The sequence below is a fragment of the Oncorhynchus keta genome, chromosome 37 (genome assembly GCF_023373465.1).
Source record: "Oncorhynchus keta strain PuntledgeMale-10-30-2019 chromosome 37, Oket_V2, whole genome shotgun sequence".
Taxonomy (NCBI): domain Eukaryota; kingdom Metazoa; phylum Chordata; class Actinopteri; order Salmoniformes; family Salmonidae; genus Oncorhynchus; species Oncorhynchus keta.
The window spans coordinates 17,479,737-17,501,666 of NC_068457.1; the positions used below are offsets into that span (position 1 = coordinate 17,479,737).

General features: G+C 47.0%; 2 long non-coding RNA genes across 5 annotated transcripts; both read right to left on the minus strand.

Moving 5' to 3' along the window:
• Positions 1-495: 495 nt before the first annotated feature.
• LOC127916698 (uncharacterized) lies at positions 496-1,053 on the minus strand. The gene is made up of 3 exons (XR_008095547.1): positions 778-1,053; positions 566-594; positions 496-532 (listed from the first exon to the last, which is right to left on the minus strand). It is a non-coding gene; the product is annotated as an uncharacterized LOC127916698 (long non-coding RNA).
• A 4,171-nt stretch (positions 1,054-5,224) lies between these two features.
• On the minus strand, positions 5,225-20,052 carry LOC118374941 (uncharacterized). Of its 4 annotated transcripts, none has more exons than XR_008095546.1 (4): positions 19,929-20,052; positions 9,653-11,203; positions 5,506-5,598; positions 5,225-5,410 (listed from the first exon to the last, which is right to left on the minus strand). It is a non-coding gene; the product is annotated as an uncharacterized LOC118374941 (long non-coding RNA). The 4 variants fall into 4 exon arrangements; XR_008095545.1 differs by having other exon boundaries at positions 19,644-20,008; XR_008095544.1 differs by having other exon boundaries at positions 5,225-5,367; positions 19,322-20,008.
• Positions 20,053-21,930: the final 1,878 nt, after the last annotated feature.

Below are 21,930 nucleotides of genomic sequence, written 5' to 3' on the forward strand. Positions count from 1 at the left end.
ACAGTCAATTAGAAGAGTCTCTGAGAAGTTCTGTAGTAAAATAGATTCCATTAAATTACTAGAGGGGCTGTGTCATAAACCCTCAAAGTTCCAGAATAGAGTGAAAATGGCAGCCATTGTGGTCAGGGAGAAAACCAAACCAGTCTAATTGTAATGAATGGCAGTACAGGCATCATCATGGTTTGATGTATGCAGGACAATGTAAGTAAGGCATGTGATGTATTGGAAAGGATTTAATAGAATTACTGTCAACCTAAAATATTGTCATATAATCATAAATACAGTTTATAGGTTTTATACCATTTGCAGTAAAAAGCCACTAAAATTTATGTAAACAGGCCATAAATATCTAAATTGTTGTTTTCTTGGAAAGCTGAGGGTTTGCAACCTCCCAGACAGTGTCTGGTTTACAACCTCCCAGACAGTGTCTGATTATATGATGCAATATCAGTACTTGTTTCATTTACAACTCCCAGACAGTGTCTGGTTTAAGTCCCAATCTTCAACTGATTTCAGACAGTGTCTGGTTTACCTCCCAGCAGTGTCCAGACAGTGTCTGGTTTACAACCTCCCAGACAGTGTCTGGTTTACAACCTCCCAGACAGTGTCTGGTTTAACCTCCCAGACAGTGTCTGGTTTACAACCTCCCAGACAGTGTCTGGTTTACCTCCCAGCTGGTTTACAACCTCCCAGACAGTGTCTGGTTTTCCCAGACAGTGCTGGTTTTCCCAGACAGTGTCTGGTTTTACAGTGCTTCCCAGACAGTGTCTGGTTTACCTCCCAGACAGTGTCTGGTTTACAACCTCCCAGACAGTGTCTGGTTTACAACCTCCCAGACAGTGTCTGGTTTACAGCTTCCAGACAGTGTCTGGTTTACAGCTTCCAGACAGTGTCTGGTTTACAGCTTCCAGACAGTGTCTGGTTTACAGCTTCCAGACAGTGTCTGGTTTACAGCTTCCAGACAGTGTCTGGTTTACAGCTTCCAGACAGTGTCTGGTTTACAGCTTCCAGACAGTGTCTGGTTTACAGCTTCCAGACAGTGTCTGGTTTACAGCTTCCAGACAGTGTCTGGTTTGCTTCCAGAGTGTATGGTTGACTGCATTGTTTAAATGGAATGTGAGCATATTGGCAGTTAATTTAAAACGTTTATGGAATCAAACCTCTAAAACTAGCTGGCAGGCTAACACACATACAGTGCAGATAATTTATTAAAATTCATTTTTTGACACTATCACTGGCAAACCATGGATGACAAACTCCCTGACCAAAATGGCTGACCTTTATGACATCACTTATTTATGTATTTGACATTTTGCAGGAGGAAATCTCTTGATGGTGCATCTCATTTTCAAGAGTCCAAATGAAAAAAACTAAACAAACAATACTTAGAATAATATGGAAACTACTGTCTAATATAATAACAAAATATATATTATTACATACAAAAAAACAACATGCATTAACAGAATTAACTTCTGCTCCAACAACTAATAAAACAAAGTACATATAATATATACATACAAATATCTTCACATTGTGATGTTTCTATTAGCTAGTTAAAAATAAACGGTTTGTTCTTAACATTTGAAAAATGACTCTTAAATTCACTGTGTTTTTTCTACAGGTATATAATTCCAGTCAGTTGGGTCTTTGTACCTGAAAGATGTTACTCTAACCTCATGATGTACCCCTGGACTGTGTAATTGCTGCGGTTGTTGAAATAAGTCATGTGAGTCTGGTAAAGTTAGGTGTTCCTTAAATTTAAGTTGATACACTTAAAAAGAAATTGTGACCAATGCAGTCGTCTTCTGTTTGGGAGTGACAGCCCATTTAGCGATTCAGACAAAGTGTCTTACAATGACATCATAAGAAGGTTCATGTCCATTCTAGTATTCTAATTCCTAACTCTGTTTGTAGCACCCTAATAATGGTGAGGTCACTTTGAAGTCATTGTGAGATCACTTCCTCCCCTTGGTCCACTTCCTACTGACTCCACATAGAATGAGCAGAACCGACATTCCTGATTAATGCAAACTTTGTGGCTTTGGATAAAAGTGATCTTAGAGCTTTGTCCCTTCTACTCATTCTAATTCTATTGCAACAAGTCCTGCACTGCCGCCATGTTAAGTCAGATATAAAAAGAGTTATGATGAGTCATGTCTCCTCGCTCTAACTCTATGTCACTTCCTCTTCTTCTTCCTCCCCTGGGCAGGTTGCAGGGAGGTATAAACTCTCCACACCGGCTGGCTCCATTGTTCCACACCGGCTGGTGTCAGGGCCATTCCACCGGCTGGTGTCGTATCCTCCACACCGGCTGGTGTCAGGGAGGTATAAACTCTCCACACCGGCTGGTGTCAGGGAGGTATAAACTCTCCACACCGGCTGGTGTCAGGGAGGTATAAACTCTCCACACCGGCTGGTGTCAGGGAGGTATAAACTCTCCACACCGGCTGGTGTCAGGGAGGTATAAACTCTCCACACCGGCTGGTGTCAGGGAGGTATAAACTCTCCACACCGGCTGGTGTCAGGGAGGTATAAACTCTCCACACCGGCTGGTGTCAGGGAGGTATAACTCTCCACACCGGCTGGTGTCAGGGAGGTATAAACTCTCCACACCGGCTGGTGTCAGGGAGGTATAAACTCTCCACACCGGCTGGTGTCAGGGAGGTATAAACTCTCCACACCGGCTGGTGTCAGGGAGGTATAAACTCTCCACACCGGCTGGTGTCAGGGAGGTAACTCGGCTGGTGTCACACCGGCTGGTGTCAGGAGGTAACTCTCCACACCGGCTGGTGTCAGGAGGTATAACTCTCCACACCGGCTGGTGTCAGGGAGGTATAACTCTCCACACCGGCTGGTGTCAGGGAGGTATAACTCTCCACACCGGCTGGTGTCAGGGAGGTATAACTCTCCACACCGGCTGGTGTCAGGGAGGTATAACTCTCCACACCGGCTGGTGTCAGGGAGGTATAACTCTCCACACCGGCTGGTGTCAGGGAGGTAACTCTCCACACCGGCTGGTGTCAGGGAGGTAACTCTCAACACTGACCAGAAACTCTGAGGAGCTAAAACCACTTGGAGGGAGGGATGGAGAAAGAGAGGGAGGAGGAGAGTAAGGGAAACAGGATGAACGAATCCAAGGCTCAGCAGGAGCAACATGGTATCTGGTTCTAAAGTTGGCCAAACTCTCCAGAAAGATGGCAGGTTTCTCCAGACTCACCCAGTACGAAGATGCGTCCCTGGTAGATGGTGACCCCATGAGCGCTGCATGGAGGCCACTGGCTCCCACACATCTCTGGTTATACTGTACCTCTCCATGGAGCTGAGCTGGGTATGACCAGCTCCTACTGCATACAGGTATGAGTCCACACACACCACACCTACACAGAGGGAGAAACGTTATCCACACACTGACAGGTGTACACACACACACACACACAGTCTGCTGCGTACAGTGGTCATGGGGGCCAGTTGGTGCCAGGTGTTGGAGTCGGTGTGGAACCTCTCTGCTGTGTTCCAGCGGTTCTGACCGTCAACCCCCCCCCCCCCACCACCACGTACACAGAACCGCCACAACCTGCTACCCCCGCCCCCAAACAGGCTACTGACACGGGGCTCACAAACACCCAGCAGTTCGCCTCTGGGTCATACCTGGTAGAGAGAGAGAATTTATGGTGATTGTTGCCTTAAAGCTGCAATGTGTAACCTTTTCGGTGTTCCCGACCAAAGTCACATAGAAATGTCAGTTAAAGAAAGCAAATCTAAGAAGCAGTAGATCTGCTCTATGTGCGGCATTTCTAGGCTTCCTATTCTTAAGTTTCGCTTTTGCATCTTTTACTTTGGGTTTTGTACACCAGTTTCAACAGTTGAAAATACAATATTTTTGGTTATGGAAAATATATTTCACAGTGGTTTAGATGGTGCAATGATTCTCTACACTATAGTTGCTTGTCTTGCTTGTTTTGTCACATAAATTGATAGGCAAACTATTAGAATTTCTGCATTCAGGAAATGGTGGAGCGATTTCTGCATAGTGCAACTTTAATGCTCATCATCATGACCTGAGTGCATGGGACTGTAGGAGCTATCAGAGTGTGCGTTTGATAGTATAACTAACTCATTGCATAGGAGCCAGGTAAATCACAGTGGTTTAACTAAAGCTACCAGCTTTGTGCAGTGTCTAGTAACACGCTGTGTGAGAGAGCAGCGGAGAGGAGAGGCAAGGGTGGAGGGATGGAAGGACACATCTCTGAGGTATTCTACCAGAGCCACGGGTCCTGTAACGACATTCCGGTGAAGATGATTCCCTACCGGTTAGCCGCTCAGCAGCGAGTTGTGAAGCATTCCCAACCAGATTGACATTCCTTGGAAGTAGGTAACAACTCAGCCGGCCCAAAGGCGGTCACACGTCAGGAATTTCTACATTATCTGGGGAATGAACACTACCATCTCTCTCTCTTTCTGTCTTTTCTCCTCTACCCCCTTCTCCTCACTATTTCTCTCTCCCCCACCTCTCCTCAGTGTTATGATATATGGACCCCTGGGACCCCCCCACGGCGTAAATGCTCCCGTCCACCACGGACACCCCCACCCTGTTCCTGGGGGTGTTGAGGGAGGCGTGCTGACTCCACTGATTGGTCATGGGTTTGTAGCAGCACAGGGAACTGGACTCAGTGTTGCTCTGTAGGGACAGGTTCCTGCCTCCCACCTGAGGAGGAGGGAGAGAGGGAGGGATGAAGAGGGGGAGGGGTTAGATAGACAGACAAGGCTGTAAAAAGCAAGGTGTGTGCGTGCGTTCGTGTACCGTGTAGAGCAGGCCAAACAGCACACAGGAGCCCAGGCCACTGCATGGACAGCCCATGTCAGTGCTGCCGATACCTGGGATGGAACACAGGAGGATCAGACAGTACATAACCATAATAGGATTATATCATCATATCCTATCTTCCAATTATCTCATTGTATCGTATCCTACTACACCCCATCATATGTTTGTAGACTACCCTCCGGCTACGTAGATAAGCTGTGTTCCACGGTGAGGCGCAGGGGGGAGGGGCTTCCTCAACGCCATTTCCTGGAATATCTTCGACAGGAAGTCGCTACAGGAGTTGGCCTGGAATGAAGGAACATGAAAATAGTTGAATAATCGAATTTGATATTCCTCAATCTATCAATCAATCCCAGCAGCCGGTCATAGATAAATAGACAACAGAGACTTGCCTTGCTGAGGATGGGGCAGGACTGGAGCTGTATCTTGATGAACTTGGGAGGCAGAGCGTAGACGTGGAGAGCATCGAGGAGGGCGTGGAGACACGGAGCTCTGCTCTCCACGTCCCATCGCACCCAGTCTGTACAAGCCTTGTACACCTGACATCAAGGAGCTCATGGTCACACTTTGGCAGGCGGTTATCTTGATTTTCACATAGAAATATGCATATAAGTGAAGTATATAAATATACACCTCAGGATAAACCATGTATAATAGAATATAAATCAAATCCATACCTCTGACTCACAGAGCACCTTGAGGCTGTCCTGGCTGATGAGCTCAAACAGCTGAAAGTGAGACAGACTGAAGAACTCCTCCTCTTTGGTTACCTGGGGTAGGGACAAATAGACGCACAGTCAACACGCGTCACATGCTCACACACACAGTCCGTCAAAGCAATTCTATGTCCGACTAAGCGCACGGTTTGTGTCTATAAGGAACAGGTGACGTCAGGGGAACCGGTCACCAAACAGTTGGACCTCTCATGGTCTGATACAACATTGATAAAACGTACCAACCTGGACTTTTTCATGACGTGTCTCTTGTACAAGTACTGCTTAACTGAGATGTGTGTATATATGAGTCAGGGGTCTGAGCCTCATAAAGTGTATCATATCGGAACGGGGTTCGTTTCAGAATGAGGGGTACTGTTGTTCTGTCTGTCTGGGACTCGGGAGGAGGGTGTTCTGTCTGTCTGGGACTCGGGAGGGGGTGTTCTGTCTGTCTGGGACTCGGGGGGGGTGTTCTGTCTGTCTGGGACTCGGGAGGGGGTGTTCTGTCTGTCTGGGACTCGGGGGAGGGGTGTTCTGTCTGTCTGGGACTCGGGGGAGGGTGTTCTGTCTGTCTGGGACTCGGGGGAGGGTGTTCTGTCTGTCTCTCGGGGGAGGGTGTTCTGTCTGTCTGGGACTCGGGGGGAGGGTGTTCTGTCTGTCTGGGACTCGGGGGGGAGGGTGTTCTGTCTGTCTGGGACTCGGGGAGGGTGTTCTGTCTGTCTGGGACTCGGGGGAGGGTGTTCTGTCTGTCTGGGACTCGGGGGGAGGGTGTTCTGTCTGTCTGGGACTCGGGGGGAGGGTGTTCTGTCTGTCTGGGACTCGGGGGAGGGTGTTCTGTCTGTCTGGGACTCGGGGAGGGTGTTCTGTCTGTCTCTCGGGGGAGGGTGTTCTGTCTGTCTGGGACTCGGGAGGGTGTTCTGTCTGTCTGGGACTCGGGGGAGGGTGTTCTGTCTGTCTGGGACTCGGGAGGAGGGTGTTCTGTCTGTCTCTCGGGAGGAGGGTGTTCTGTCTGTCTGGGACTCGGGAGGAGGGTGTTCTGTCTGTCTGGGACTCGGGAGGAGGGTGTTCTGTCTGTCTGGGACTCGGGAGGAGGGTGTTCTGTCTGTCTGGGACTCGGGAGGAGGGTGTTCTGTCTGTCTGGGACTCGGGAGGAGGGTGTTCTGTCTGTCTGGGACTCGGGAGGAGGGTGTTCTGTCTGTCTGGGACTCGGGAGGAGGGTGTTCTGTCTGTCTGGGACTCGGGAGGAGGGTGTTCTGTCTGTCTGGGACTCGGGAGGAGGGTGTTCTGTCTGTCTGGGACTCGGGAGGAGGGTGTTCTGTCTGTCTGGGACTCGGGAGGAGGGTGTTCTGTCTGTCTGGGACTCGGGAGGAGGGTGTTCTGTCTGTCTGGGACTCGGGAGGAGGGTGTTCTGTCTGTCTGGGACTCGGGAGGAGGGTGTTCTGTCTGTCTGGGACTCGGGAGGAGGGTGTTCTGTCTGTCTGGGACTCTGGGAGGAGGGGTGTTCTGTCTGTCTGGGACTCGGGAGGAGGGTGTTCTGTCTGTCTGGGACTCGGGAGGAGGGTGTTCTGTCTGTCTCTGGGAGGGTGTTCTGTCTGTCTGGGACTCGGGAGGAGGGTGTTCTGTCTGTCTGGGACTCGGGAGGAGGGTGTTCTGTCTGTCTGGGACTCGGGAGGAGGGTGTTCTGTCTGTCTGGGACTCGGGAGGAGGGTGTTCTGTCTGTCTGGGACTCGGGAGGAGGGTGTTCTGTCTGTCTGGGACTCGGGAGGAGGGTGTTCTGTCTGTCTGGGAGGGTGTTCTGTCTGTCTGGGACTCGGGAGGAGGGTGTTCTGTCTGTCTGGGACTCGGGAGGGGTGTTCTGTCTGTCTGGGACTCGGGAGGAGGGTGTTCTGTCTGTCTGGGACTCGGGAGGAGGGTGTTCTGTCTGTCTGGGACTCGGGAGGAGGGTGTTCTGTCTGTCTGGGACTCGGGAGGAGGGTGTTCTGTCTGTCTGGGACGGGAGGAGGGTGTTCTGTCTGTCTGGGACTCGGGAGGAGGGTGTTCTGTCTGTCTGGGACGGGAGGAGGGTGTTCTGTCTGTCTGGGACTCGGGAGGAGGGGTTCTGTGTCTGGGACTGTCTGTCTGGGACGGGAGGAGGGTGTTCTGTCTGTCTGGGACTCGGGAGGAGGGTGTTCTGTCTGTCTGGGACTCGGGAGGAGGGTGTTCTGTCTGTCTGGGACTCGGGAGGAGGGTGTTCTGTCTGTCTGGGACTCGGGAGGAGGGTGTTCTGTCTGTCTGGGACTCGGGAGGAGGGTGGTCTGTCTTCGGGAGGAGGGTGTTCTGTCTGTCTGGGACAGGGTGTTCTGTCTGTCTGGGACTCGGGAGGAGGGTGTTCTGTCTGTCTGGGGGAGGAGGGTGTTCTGTCTGTCTGGGACTCGGGAGGAGGGTGTTCTGTCTGTCTGGGACTCGGGAGGAGGGTGTCTTCTGGGACTCGGGAGGAGGGTGTTCTGTCTGTCTGGGACAGGGTGTTCTGTCTGTCTGGGACTCGGGAGGAGGGTGTTCTGTCTGTCTGGGACTCGGGAGGAGGGTGTTCTGTCTGTGGACTCGGGAGGAGGGTGTTCTGTCTGTCTTCGGGGGAGGGTGTTCTGTCTGTCTGGGACTCGGGAGGAGGGTGTTCTGTCTGTCTGGGACTCGGGAGGAGGGTGTTCTGTCTGTCTGGGACTCGGGAGGAGGGTGTTCTGTCTGTCTGGGACTGGACTCAGGAGGGTGTTCTGTCTGATGGAGTCGGGGAGGGTGTTCTGTCTGTCTGGGACATGGTCGGGAGGAGGGTGTTCTGTCTGTCTGGGACATGGATGGACTGTCTGGGACATGGAGGAGGAGGGTGTTCTGTCTGTCTGGGACATGGACTCGGGAGGAGGGTGTTCTGTCTGTCTGGGACATGGACTCAGGAGGAGAGTGGACTGTCTGTTTGGGACATGGACTCAGGAGGAGAGTGGAGGGTGTTCTGTCTGTCTGGGACATGGACTCAGGAGGAGAGTGGAGGGTGTTCTGTCTGTCTTGGGACATGGACTCAGGAGGAGAGTGGAGGGTGTTCTGTCTGTCTTGGGACATGGACTCAGGAGGAGAGTGGAGGGTGTTCTGTCTGTCTTGGGACATGGACTCAGGAGGAGAGTGGAGGGTGTTCTGTCTGTCTTGGGACATGGACTCAGGAGGAGAGTGGAGGGTGTTCTGTCTGTCTTGGGACATGGACTCAGGAGGAGAGTGGAGGGTGTTCTGTCTGTCTGGGACATGGACTCGGGAGGAGGGTGTTCTGTCTGTCTGGGACATGGACTCGGGAGGAGAGTGGAGGGTGTTCTGTCTGTCTTGGGACATGGACTCAGGAGGAGAGTGGAGGGTGTTCTGTCTGTCTTGGGACATGGACTCAGGAGGAGAGTGGAGGGTGTTCTGTCTGTCTTGGGACATGGACTCAGGAGGAGAGTGGAGGGTGTTCTGTCTGTCTTGGGACATGGACTCAGGAGGAGGATGTTCTGTCTGTCTGGGACATGGACTCAGGAGGAGAGTGTTCTGTCTGTCTGGGACATGGACTCAGGAGGGAGAGTGTTCTGTCTGTCTTGGGACATGGACTCAGGAGGAGAGTGGAGGGTGTTCTGTCTGTCTTGGGACATGGACTCAGGAGGAGAGTGGAGGGTGTTCTGTCTGTCTGGGACATGGACTCAGGAGGAGGGTGTTCTGTCTGTCTGGGACATGGACTCAGGAGGAGGGTGTTCTGTCTGTCTGGGACATGGACTCAGGAGGAGGGTGTTCTGTCTGTCTGGGACATGGACTCAGGAGGAGGGTGTTCTGTCTGTCTGGGACATGGACTCAGGAGGAGGGTGTTCTGTCTGTCTGGGACATGGACTCAGGAGGAGGGTGTTCTGTCTGTCTGGGACATGGACTCAGGAGGAGGGTGTTCTGTCTGTCTGGGACATGGACTCATGTATTTAGCGCGCACCACCGCTAACTAGCTAGCCGTTTCACGTCCGTTACACTACAATAATGATCCCCGTTACAACAGTCACTAGCTACGTAGCTTGTCTTATTTCCACCGCATAGCGAACACAAACAATTCAAACAAAAAACTACAATATAGACTTACATGTTAATTGTCAGTTTCACAGCCTATATTGCGGACAGTCTGAGCACTGATGGAGGGATTGTGCGTTCCTGGTCTAACTCTGGCGGATGTTGTTGCCATCCTGTACCTGTCCCGCAGGTGTGATGTTCGGATGTACCGATCCTGTGCAGGTGTTGTTTCATGTGGTCTGCCACTGCGAGGACGATCAGCTGTCCGTCCCGTCTCCCTGGAGCGCTGTCTTAGGTGTCTCCCAGTACGGACATTGCAATTTATTTCCCTGTCCACATCTGCAGACCTCATTCCTCCTTGCAGCATGCCTAAGGCCGTTCACGCAGATGAGCAGGGACCCTGGGCATCTTTCTTTCAGAGTCAGTAGAAAGGCCTCTTTAGTGTCCCAAGAAAGGTCAGAGAATCCTGTATAATTACGACTTCAAGCCTGACGATAAGCATAAGCACATTTCTAATGCTTTCACTCTGGAACTGATGAAGGGTGTATATACAGTCGTGGCCAAAAGTTTTGAGATTGAAAATTATTATTCTTATTATTATTATTATTATTATTATTAGTCTGCTGCCTCAATTTGTATGATGGCAATTTGCATATACTCCAGAATGGTATGAAGAGTGATCAGATGAATTGCAAAGTCCCTCTTTGCCATGCAAATGAACTGAATCGCAAAAACAAAATTCCACTGCATTTCAGCCCTGCCACAAAAGGTCCAGCTGACATCATGTCAGTGATTCTCTTGTTAACACAGGTGTGAGTGTTGACGAGGACAAGCCCTGGAGATCACTCTGTCATGCTGATTGAGTTTGAATAACAGACTGGAAGCTTCAAAAGGAGGGTGGTGCTTGGAATCCTTGTTCTTCCTCTGTCAACCATGGTTACCTGCAAGGAAACACGTGCCGTCAAAATTGCTTTGCACAAAAAGGGCTTCACAGGCAAGGATATTGCTGCTAGTAAGATTGCACCTAAATCAACCATTTATCGGATCATCAAGAACTTCAAGGAGAGCAGGTTCAATTGTTCTGAATAAGACGTTTGTCTGTCTTAGGGACTGATTAACCAATCAATGGACTAAGCATTGATTTTCCCTGAATCCCCCAAGTCAAATTCTGCACCTGATTAATCCTCTTTGAATGATTGTGACAGTGCATAATCACTCAATGAGTGATACTTAGCAATATTACTAAACGTTCAGGAGTGTGGGTTTTCCCACACAGTATCTGTTATTACAGTCCAGCAATTCCATATTCAGTCCAAAGATTCCAATTTTAGTCCAGAAATGCCTAAATGAGTCCATGATATTTCAGCTTTTGGTCCTGATATTCCCGGTTTAAGAACTATTCCTATTTAGCCCATGGAGTTCTAGTTTAGTCCAGTGATTCCATCTTTAGAGCAGATATTCCTGATTTAGTCCATGAGAGTGGAGGCCTGGTCCTTTGGTGTTGGGCTTCCAGTTCTGGGATCCCGGGATGAATCATTGGTTGGTCATTCTTCACTTGTTGTCCTCCAAATCCATTATGTCCAAGATAGATGACCACAGGGATGGCCTGGTGGCTTCTGTTTGTCTGGGAGCAAATTAAGACAATATAGTCATTAGGAGAGGCAGCATGTGTGTAACCACTGTCAACAGACCCAGGACTGTGATGATTATGGAATTCTGTGTAAAGTTTCATTGTTGTGCAAATGACCACAGTTGTCATAATTGTAGTAATTTTGGTTAAAATGGTTTTGAGCTTGTAACATATCCTTTAAAATTAGCTTTGGCATACCTAATGAATAGAACACAGCATTGGTGACAACCCTATTCTCAAAAACAAATGGTTTTAAACTTTTGGATATTAAGCTGTTCTGCTCGTAAAATGATTACCAACTTCATGTACACGTGAGACAAGATAGTAGCTACTAAACAATTGGATACCACGAAATTGGGGAGAAAAAGGGGTCAAATATATATATATATTTAAATTTATTTTTTAAATGCAGCATGCAACAATTTCGAAGATTTTACTGAGTTACATTTAAGAAAATCAGTCAATTGAAATAAATGAATCATGCTCTAATCTATGGATTTCACATGAATGGGTATACAGATATGCATCTGTTGGTCACAGATTCTTTAAAAAAATAGCTTGGGGTCGTGGATCAGAAAACCAGTCAGTATCTGGTGTAACCACCATTTGCCTCATGCAGTGTGACACATCCTCCCAGGGCCGACAGAGATGGCCGCCTCGCTTCGCGTTCCTAGGAAACTATGCAGTTTTTTTTTTTGTTTACGTGTTATTTCTTACATTAGTACCCCAGGTCATCTTAGGTTTCATTACATACAGTCGAGAAGAACTACTGAATATAAGATCAGCGTCAACTCACCATCAGTACGACCAAGAATATGTTTTCCGCGACGCGGATCCTGTGTTCTGCCTTACAAACAGGACAACGGAATGGATCGCATGCAGCGACCCAAGAAAACGACTCCGAAAAAGAGGGAAACGAGGCGGTCTTCTGGTCAGACTCCGAAAAAGGGCACATCGCGCACCACTCCCCAGCATTCTTCTTGCCAATGTCCAGTCTCTTGACAACAAGGTTGACGAAATCCGAGCAAGGGTGGCATTCCAGAGGGACATCAGAGACTGCAACGTTCTCTGCTTCACGGAAACATGGCTCACTGGAGAGACGCTATCCGATGCGGTGCAGCCAACGGGTTTCTCCACGCATCGCGCCAACAGAAACAAACATCTTTCTGGAAAGAAGAGTGGCGGGGGCGTATGCCTCATGACTAACGAGACATGGTGTGATGAAGGAAACATACAGGAACTCAAATCCTTCTGTTCACCTGATTTAGAATTCCTCACAATCAAATGTAGACCGCATTATCTTCCAAGAGAATTCTCTTCGATTATAATCACAGCCGTATATATCCCCCCCAAGCAGACACGTCGATGGCTCTGAACGAACTTTATTTAACTCTTTGCAAACTGGAAACCATTTATCCGGAGGCTGCATTCATTGTAGCTGGGGATTTTAACAAAGCTAATCTGAAAACAAGACTCCCTAAACTTTATCAGTATATCGATTGCGCAACCAGGGGTGGTAAAACCTTGGATCATTGTTACTCTAACTTCCGCGACGCATATAAGGCCCTGCCCCGCCCCCCTTTCGGAAAAGCTGACCACGACTCCATTTTGCTGATCCCTGCCTACAGGCAGAAACTAAAACAAGAGGCTCCCACGCTGAGGTCTGTCCAACGCTGGTCAGACCAAGCTGACTCCACACTCCAAGACTGCTTCCATCACGTGGACTGGGACATGTTTCGTATTGCGTCAGATGGAAATATTGACGAATACGCTGATTCGGTGTGCGAGTTCATTAGAACGTGCGTCGAAGATGTCGTTCCCATAGCAACGATAAAAACATTCCCTAACCAGAAACCGTGGATTGATGGCAGCATTCGCGTGAAACTGAAAGCGCGAACCACTGCTTTTAAATCAGGGCAAGGTGTCTGGTAACATGTCCGAATATAAACAATGCAGCTATTCCCTTTGCAAGGCTATTAAACAAGCTAAGCGTCAGTACAGAGACAAAGTGGAATCTCAATTCAATGGCTCAGACACAAGAGGCATGTGGCAGGGTCTACAGTCAATCACAGACTACAAGAAGAAACCCAGCCCAGTTACGGACCAGGATGTCTTGCTCCCAGGCAGACTAAATAACTTTTTTGCCCGCTTTGATGACAATACAGTGCCACTGACACGGCCTGCAACGAAAACATGCGGTCTCTCCTTCACTGCAGCCGAGGTGAGTAAGACATTTAAATGTGTTAACCCTCGCAAGGCTGCAGGCCCAGACGGCATCCCCAGCCGCGCCCTCAGAGCATGCGCAGACCAGCTGGCCGGTGTGTTTACGGACATATTCAATCAATCCCTATACCAGTCTGCTGTTCCCACATGCTTCAAGAGGGCCACCATTGTTCCTGTTCCCAAGAAAGCTAAGGTAACTGAGCTAAACGACTACCGCCCCGTAGCACTCACTTCCGTCATCATGAAGTGCTTTGAGAGACTAGTCAAGGACCATATCACTTCCACCCTACCTGACACCCTAGACCCACTCCAATTTGCTTACCGCCCAAATAGGTCCACAGACGATGCAATCTCAACCACACTGCACACTGCCCTAACCCACCTGGACAAGAGGAATACCTATGTGAGAATGCTGTTCATCGACTACAGCTCGGCATTCAACACCATAGTACCCTCCAAGCTGGGTCTCGACCCCGCCCTGTGCAACTGGGTACTGGACTTCCTGACGGGCCGCCCCCAGGTGGTGAGGGTAGGCAACAACATCTCCTCCCCGCTGATCCTCAACACGGGGGCCCCACAAGGGTGCGTTCTGAGCCCTCTCCTGTACTCCCTGTTCACCCACGACTGCGTGGCCACGCACGCCCTCCAACTCAATCATCAAGTTTGCGGACGACACAACAGTGGTAGGCTTGATTACCAACAACGACGAGACGGCCTACAGGGAGGAGGTGAGGGCCCTCGGAGTGTGGTGTCAGGAAAATAACCTCACACTCAACGTCAACAAAACTAAGGAGATGATTGTGGACTTCAGGAAACAGCAGAGGGTACACCCCCCTATCCACATCGATGGAACAGTAGTGGAGAGGGTAGCAAGTTAAGTTCCTCGGCATACACATCACAGACAAACTGAATTGGTCCACTCACACTGACAGCGTCGTGAAGAAGGCGCAGCAGCGCCTCTTCAACCTCAGGAGGCTGAAGAAATTTGGCTTGTCACCAAAAGCACTCACAAACTTCTACAGATGCACAATCGAGAGCATCCTGGCGGGCTGTATCACTGCCTGGTACGGCAACTGATCCTCCCTCAACCGTAAAGCTCTCCAGAGGGTAGTGAGGTCTGCACAACGCATCACCGGGGGCAAACTACCTGCCCTCCAGGACACCTACACCACCCAATGTTACAGGAAGGCCATAAAGATCAAGGACATCAACCACCCGAACCACTGCCTGTTCACCCCGCTATCATCCAGAAGGCGAGGTCAGTACAGGTGCATCAAAGCTGGGACCGAGAGACTGAAAAACAGCTTCTATCTCAAGGCCATCAGACTGTTAAACAGCCACCACTAACATTGAGTGGCTGCTGCCAACACACTGTCATTGACACTGACCCAACTCCAGCCACTTTAATAATGGGAATTGATGGGAAATGTAAATATATCACTAGCCACTTTAAAAACAATGCTACCTTATATAATGTTACTTACCCTACATTATTAATCTCATATGCATACGTATATACTGTACTCTACATCATTGACTGCATCCTTATGTAATACATGTATCACTAGCCACTTTAACTATGCCACTTTGTTTACTTTGTCTACATACTCATCTCATATCTATATACTGTACTCGATACCATCTACTGTATGCTGCTCTGTACCATCACTCATTCATATATCCTTATGTACATATTCTTTATCCCCTTACACTGTGTATAAGACAGTAGTTTTGGAATTGTTAGTTAGATTACTTGTTGGTTATCACTGCATTGTCGGAACTAGAAGCACAAGCATTTCGCTACCCTCGCATTAACATCTGCTAACCATGTGTATGTGACAAATAAAATTGGATTTGATTTGACATCTCCTTCACATAGAGTTCATCAGCCTGTTGATTTTGGCCTGTAGTCCCACTCCTCTTCAACGGCTGTGTGAAGTTGCTGGCGGGAACAAGCAGTCATACACGTCAATACAGAGGATCCCAAACATCCTCAAGTGGGTGACATGTCTGGTGAGTATGCAGGCCACGGAAGAACTGGGACATGGGGCTGTGCATTATCATGCTGAAACATGAGGTGACGGTGGCAGATGAATGGCACGACAATGAGCCTCTCTTCACAACGTTGACAACAGCAAACCGCTCACACACACACACAACACCATCTGCCCGGTAAAATTGAAACCGGGATTCATTATTGAAGAGCACACTTCTCCAGCGTGCCAGTGGCCACCGAAGGTGAGCATTTTCCCACGGAAGTCGGTTTCGACACCAAACTGCAGTAAGGTCAAGTCAGGTGGATGGATTATCTTGGCAAAGGAGAAACGCTCACTAACAGGGATGTAAACAAATTTGTGCACAAAATTTGAGAGAAATAAGCTTTTTGTGCGGATGGAACATTTCTGGTATCCTTTATTTCAGCTCATGAAAGATGGGACCAACACTTTCCATGTTGAGATTATATTTTCGTTCAGTATAAATATGATAATTTGCTATTGGGTAAACTATATGAGACCTCGAGCATAGTTTCACTTCCATAAGGTTTATAAATAGACAAGGACAAACAATTATACCAGAAATGATATAGGCCTAGTGTAGTGTGTGTGTGTGTGTCACCCTACAGCTAGCCTGATCACAAGTCATAAAGACCTAAACCCACCAGCCAGGAGAGAGAGGGGGAGTGAGAGAGAAGGGGGGTGGTGAATGGCAAAGAGAGAGAGAGATAAGGGATAGAAAAAGAGCAGGAGTGAGGGAGAGAAGAAGACCTTCATACCCCACCCACCCACCCCCCACTACCTCCTATAAAAAGGTCCATTGTCCTGAGTTGTGTTCCCTGGTACTGAACTCCTGATCTGGCTTAAGGGGTTTTACGCACCAAAACTAACCCTGTCGTCACAGCAAATAAGCATACAGTCCACAGCAGACAGTGTGAAAAATCTGCAGAACTACTGAAACAAAGTTACACTGCTGACTTACAGTACCAGTCCGAAGTTTGGACACACCTACTCATTCAAGGGTTTTTCTTTATTTTGACTATTTTATACATTGTAGAATAACGGTGAAGACATAAAACTATGAAATAACACGTATGGAATCATGGAGTAACAAAAGTGTTAAACAAATCAAATTTGATTTTATATTTTATATTCTTCAAAAGTAGCCACCCTTTGATGACAGCTTTGCACACTATTGGCATTGTCTCAACCAGCTTCATGAGGAATGCTTTTCCAACAGTCTTAAAGGAGTTCTCACATATGGTGAGCACATGTTGGCTGCTTTTCCTTCACTCTGCGATCCAACTCATCCTAAACCATCTCAATTGGGTTGAGGTTGGTTGATTGTGGAGGCCAGGTCATCTGATGCAGCACGACATCACTGTCCTTCTTAGTCAAATAGCCCTTACACAGCCTGGAGGTGTGTTGGGTCATTGTCCCGTTGAAAAACAAATGATAGTGGGACTAAGTGCAAACCAGATGGGATGGCGTATCGCTGCAGAATGCCTTGGTAGCCATGCTGATTAAGTATGCCTTGAAATCAAAATAAATCACAGACAGTGTCACTAGCAAAGCACCCCATCACACCTCCTCCTCCATGCTTCACGGTGGGAACCACACATGTGGAGATCATCCGTTCACCTACTCCGCATCTCACAAAGACTAGGCGGTTGGAACCAAAAATTTCAAAATTGGACTCATCAAACCAAAGGACAGATTTCCACCGGTCAAACGTCCATTGCTGTTGTTTCTTGGCGCAAGCAAGTATCTTCTTCTTTCTGGTGTCCTTTAATAATGGTTTCTTTGCAGCAATTCAACCATGAAGGCCTGATTCACGCAGTCTCTTCTGAATAGTTGATGATCTGTGTCTGTTACTTGAAATCTGTGTGAAGCATTTATTTGGGCTGCAATCTAAGGCGCAGTTAACTTTAATGAACTTATCCTCTGCAGCAGTGGTTATTCTGGGTCTTCCTTTCCTGTGGCGGTCCTCATGAGACCCAGTTTCATCATAGCACTTGGTGGTTGTGGCGACTGCACTTGAAGAAAATTTAAAAGTTCCTGAAATTTCCCAGATTGACTGACCTTTAGGTCTTAAAGTAATGTTGGACTGTCGTTTCTCTTTGCTTTTTTGAACTGATCTTGCCATAATATGGACTTGATATTTTACCAAATAGGGCTATCTTCTGTATACCACCCCTAGATTGTCACACACAACTGATTGGCTCAAATGCATTAAGAAGGAAAGAAATTCCACCAATTAACTTTTAGCAAGGCACAATTGTTAATTGAAATTCATTCCAAGTAACTACCTCATGAAGCTGGTTGAGAAAATGCCAAGAGTGTTGCTGAGCTGTCATGAAGGCAAATGGTGGCTATTTTGAATAATCTCAAATATATTTTGATTTGTTTAACACTTTTTTGGTTTCTACATGAATCCATACTGTGTAATATTTCATTGTTTTGATGTCTTCACTATTATTCTTCAACGTAGAAAATAGTAAAAAATAAAGAAAAACCCTGGAATTGGTAGGTGTGTCCAAACTTTTGACAAGTACTGTACATGCTCTACAATGTAAACAAATACTAGTTGAAACTAAGATGCGGTTTTGCAGCACACACTATTCAGTCACTGTGACAGTAGCCAAAAGTTAACCATTAATAGAATCAACAGTGGGTGTGTCTACATGTAACAGAACCGACGAGAACACACCGTGCTGTTCTATCACTGAGGGTTGCATCTCAATACTTTGAAATGGCTTCCTCTCCTCTCCTCAACTCATCAAATCAAATGTATTTATATAGCCCTTCATACATCAGCTGATATCTCAAAGTGCTGTACAGAAACCCAGCCTAAAACCCCAAACAGCAAGCAATGCAGGTGTAGAAGCAGGTTGGCTAGGAAAAACTCCCTAGAAAGGCCAAAACCTAGGAAGAAACCTAGATAGGAACCAGGCTATGTGGGGTGGCCAGTCCTCTTCTGGATGTGCCGGGTGGAGATTATAACAGAACATGGCCAAGATGTTCAAATGTTCATAAATGACCAGCACGGTCAAATAATAATAATCACAGGCAGAACAGTTGAAACTGGCGCAGCAGCACGGCCAGGTGGACTGGGGACAGCAAGGAGTCATCATGTCAGGTAGTCCTGAGGCATGGTCCTAGGGCTCAGGTCCTCAGAGAGAGAGAGAGAGAGAGAGAGAGAAAGAAAGAAAGAAAGAGGGAAAGAGTATGCCCTCTCTAATTCTCTCTTTCCCTCTCTCTCTCTGAGGACCTGAGCCCCAAGACCATGCCTCAGGACTACCTGACATGATGACTCCTTGCTGATGACAACATGCAAAATCAATATCTTTACCTTGTTTATGTTCATTCATAATCATGACTCACTCCATAAATCAGCTATATTCCTGTTAGTGATAAACGTATTCCCTTGAGATTGTAGTTATTTATACTTATCAGATTGCTTATATAGACTTAGCTCTCAAACGAATAACTTTATCTCCATTTTTATCGGCTTCAAGGGCCCCCTACGGGCGTGAACAACGAGGCTTCAGACCCTGTAAGCACCTGCATTAATCAGGCCCTGAATACACACTATGCAGCTGTTGCTAGAGCTTATTTTCACTGGCTGTTCACTGGTGGCAAAAACAACGATTGATAGGCAGCTTAAACTTCTTCAATTCAACCATTATTGCAATGCAATTCAACGTCAGGTTTCCAGGCAAGTTTAGATTGAGATATATGAGCGGGAGTTAGTCATATGTGGCGCTCATCTGCTTCTTAATCAGTTTTCAGACTTTTAGACTGCAGTGCATTCAACAACAATTGGACATGTCAAAGGTAAAATATTACACACTGATATAGCCTAGCATATCTGCTCAAATCAGTAGATACTCACCTCCCCTGCTGTATTATATTTTAGGCTACAGGGATTTATTCCAAAATATTAGTTTCCATATAGTGTTCTTTCCGCGGTTAAGGACACAGAAAACAATGTGGCTACGACATTCGGCTCACCGACTGTCAGTATGGAAATCAGGCTGTCAAACTGCCGACGCAGTTGTCCTTTGATAACGCAACCGCGTAGGCCTTATGTCCGCACAAAAACAAAACTTGCCACTTCACTTAAATGACATCGCACCTATGGAATAAAACGAGTGATATTTCTGGATACACTGGGGGCAAAAACAACGATTTTGACACATTCAGATGAACAATACCTCGTTTGAAGCTGGCTCCTGTGCTGTGTGCGCCTAAACGCTGCGTGCTTCGCATTGACGTGAGCCATTCATATCACAGTAGATGCATTATATGCGCGCTACGCGATTTCTACATCACCATGATTTAGCAACTTCAACTTCATGGCAGCATAGCCCAGCAGCACAACTTCATTACTGACGCCCGGCAAATACGCACAAAACAACAATAACAACATCCCAAGAAATGAACCCAGCGAGATACGCCAACCCAGCGCAGTTTAGCCTATTCAATTAAACATGCAGTACCTCATATTGAAAGTCAAATCGATCACGAAGTGTGTGTTGTGCAGGGTCAGCAGTTTATGAACAAATAAACTGTGTACACATTGATATGGGGAAAAGTAGTTTGACGGAACAGTATCGTCAGAAAGTGCTGGGCGGTGACACATTCTGACGGACCGGTTTAATGGAACACCATGATCACCATCCCTAAGGATTACAGCCACATTCTCGACGTAGTGGGGTTACACAGCAGTATGTCTGCATCTCAATCCATCTGGAGAGGATTTATTTCGTAGTCTTTGTCTCCTCGTCTCATTTCCTTCATCTTACGTGAAAGGATCGGACAGTTGACGGCAATTCCTACTTTATTTATAATATCCCTTCCCCATTTCTAACGTAAGTTTGTTAGTCTCTACTTTCGACATGGTGTGTTTCTGTAGAAAGTAAGTCACCTTTTTTTTAAATGAATGGGAGAGTGACACCAGCAGGTATCTCTTCCTACACACGGTAATATAATAAAACATTTAATACAAATAATATATGCAGACACTTTTGTCCAAAGCAACTTAAAATATGTGCTTGCATTCATTTGATGTATGAGTGGTCCCGGGACTCAAACCCACTATCCTGGCATAGCAAGCACCAAAACTGGGGAACAATAGTATGTTAAAAATGTAGGTCGAATCCCGCCTTGGGCCAATAAATAATATTTCTAACCACCTATTTAAGATCACCTGAGTTTATGGAAGGTTTATGGTAATATAATCCTAACATATAGAAGAAGTGTTGTTCTAATGAAGTTGGCTTATTATTACTATACTCCCGTTACATCATTTTATGAGTTAGTATCTTCAACTATCAGATATCTGTTGAGGTTTCTTGTGGACTGCATATTACATGATATAATTATAAATTCATCACATCCCACTGGGCACAGACGTCACTTCAAGGCTGTGCAACGCAATATTAGGAAGGTGTTCCTAATGTTTTGTACACTCTGTGTATGTGGCTCTCAGAAGAAATGGTCATTTTCCCCACTGGGCACACACTGGTTGAATCAACGTCTATCCCACGTTGGTTCCACATGGAAACAACGTTGATTCAACCAGTGTGTGCCCAGTGGTGAAAATGACCATTTCTTCTGAGAGCCACATACACAGAGTGTACAAAACATTATGGGAATACCTTCCTAAAATTGAGTTGCACTCCCTTTTGCCCTGAGAACAGTCTAAATTCATTGGGGCATGGACTCTAGGTGTCAAAAGCATTCCACTGGGATGCTGGCCCATTCTGTCATCATGAAGTGCTTTGAGAGGCTAGTTAAGGATCATATCACCTCTACCTTACCTGATACCCCTAGACCCACTTCAATTTGCTTACCGCCCCAATAGATCCACAGACGATGCAATCACCATCACACTGCACACTGCCCTATCCCATCTGGACAAGAAGAATACCTAAATCAGAATGCTGTTCATTGACCAGCCAGGACACCTACATCCCCCAATGTCACAGGAAGGCCAAAAAGATCATCAAGGACATCAACCATCACCCTGCTATCATCCAGAAGGCAAGGTCAGTACAGGTGCATCACAGCTGGGACCGAGAGACTGAAAAACAGCTTCTACCTCAAGGCCATCAGACTGTTAAGTAGCCATCACAAGCTGGCTACCACCCGGTTACTCAACCCTGCACCTTAGAGGCTGCTGCCCTATGTACATAGATATGGAATCACCAGTGACTTTAATAATGGAACACTAGTCACTTTAATGATGTTTACACACTGCTTTACTCATCTCATATGTATATACTGTATTCTATTATACTGTATTTTAGTCAATGCCACTCCGACATTGCTCATTGTATTTCTTAATTCCATTCTTTTACTTTTAGATTTGTGTATTGTTGTGAATTGTTAGATACTACTGCACTGTTGGAGCTCGGAACACAAAAATGTTGCTACACCCGCAATAACATCTGCTAAATATGTGTATGTGACCAATACATTTTGATTTGATTTGAGGTC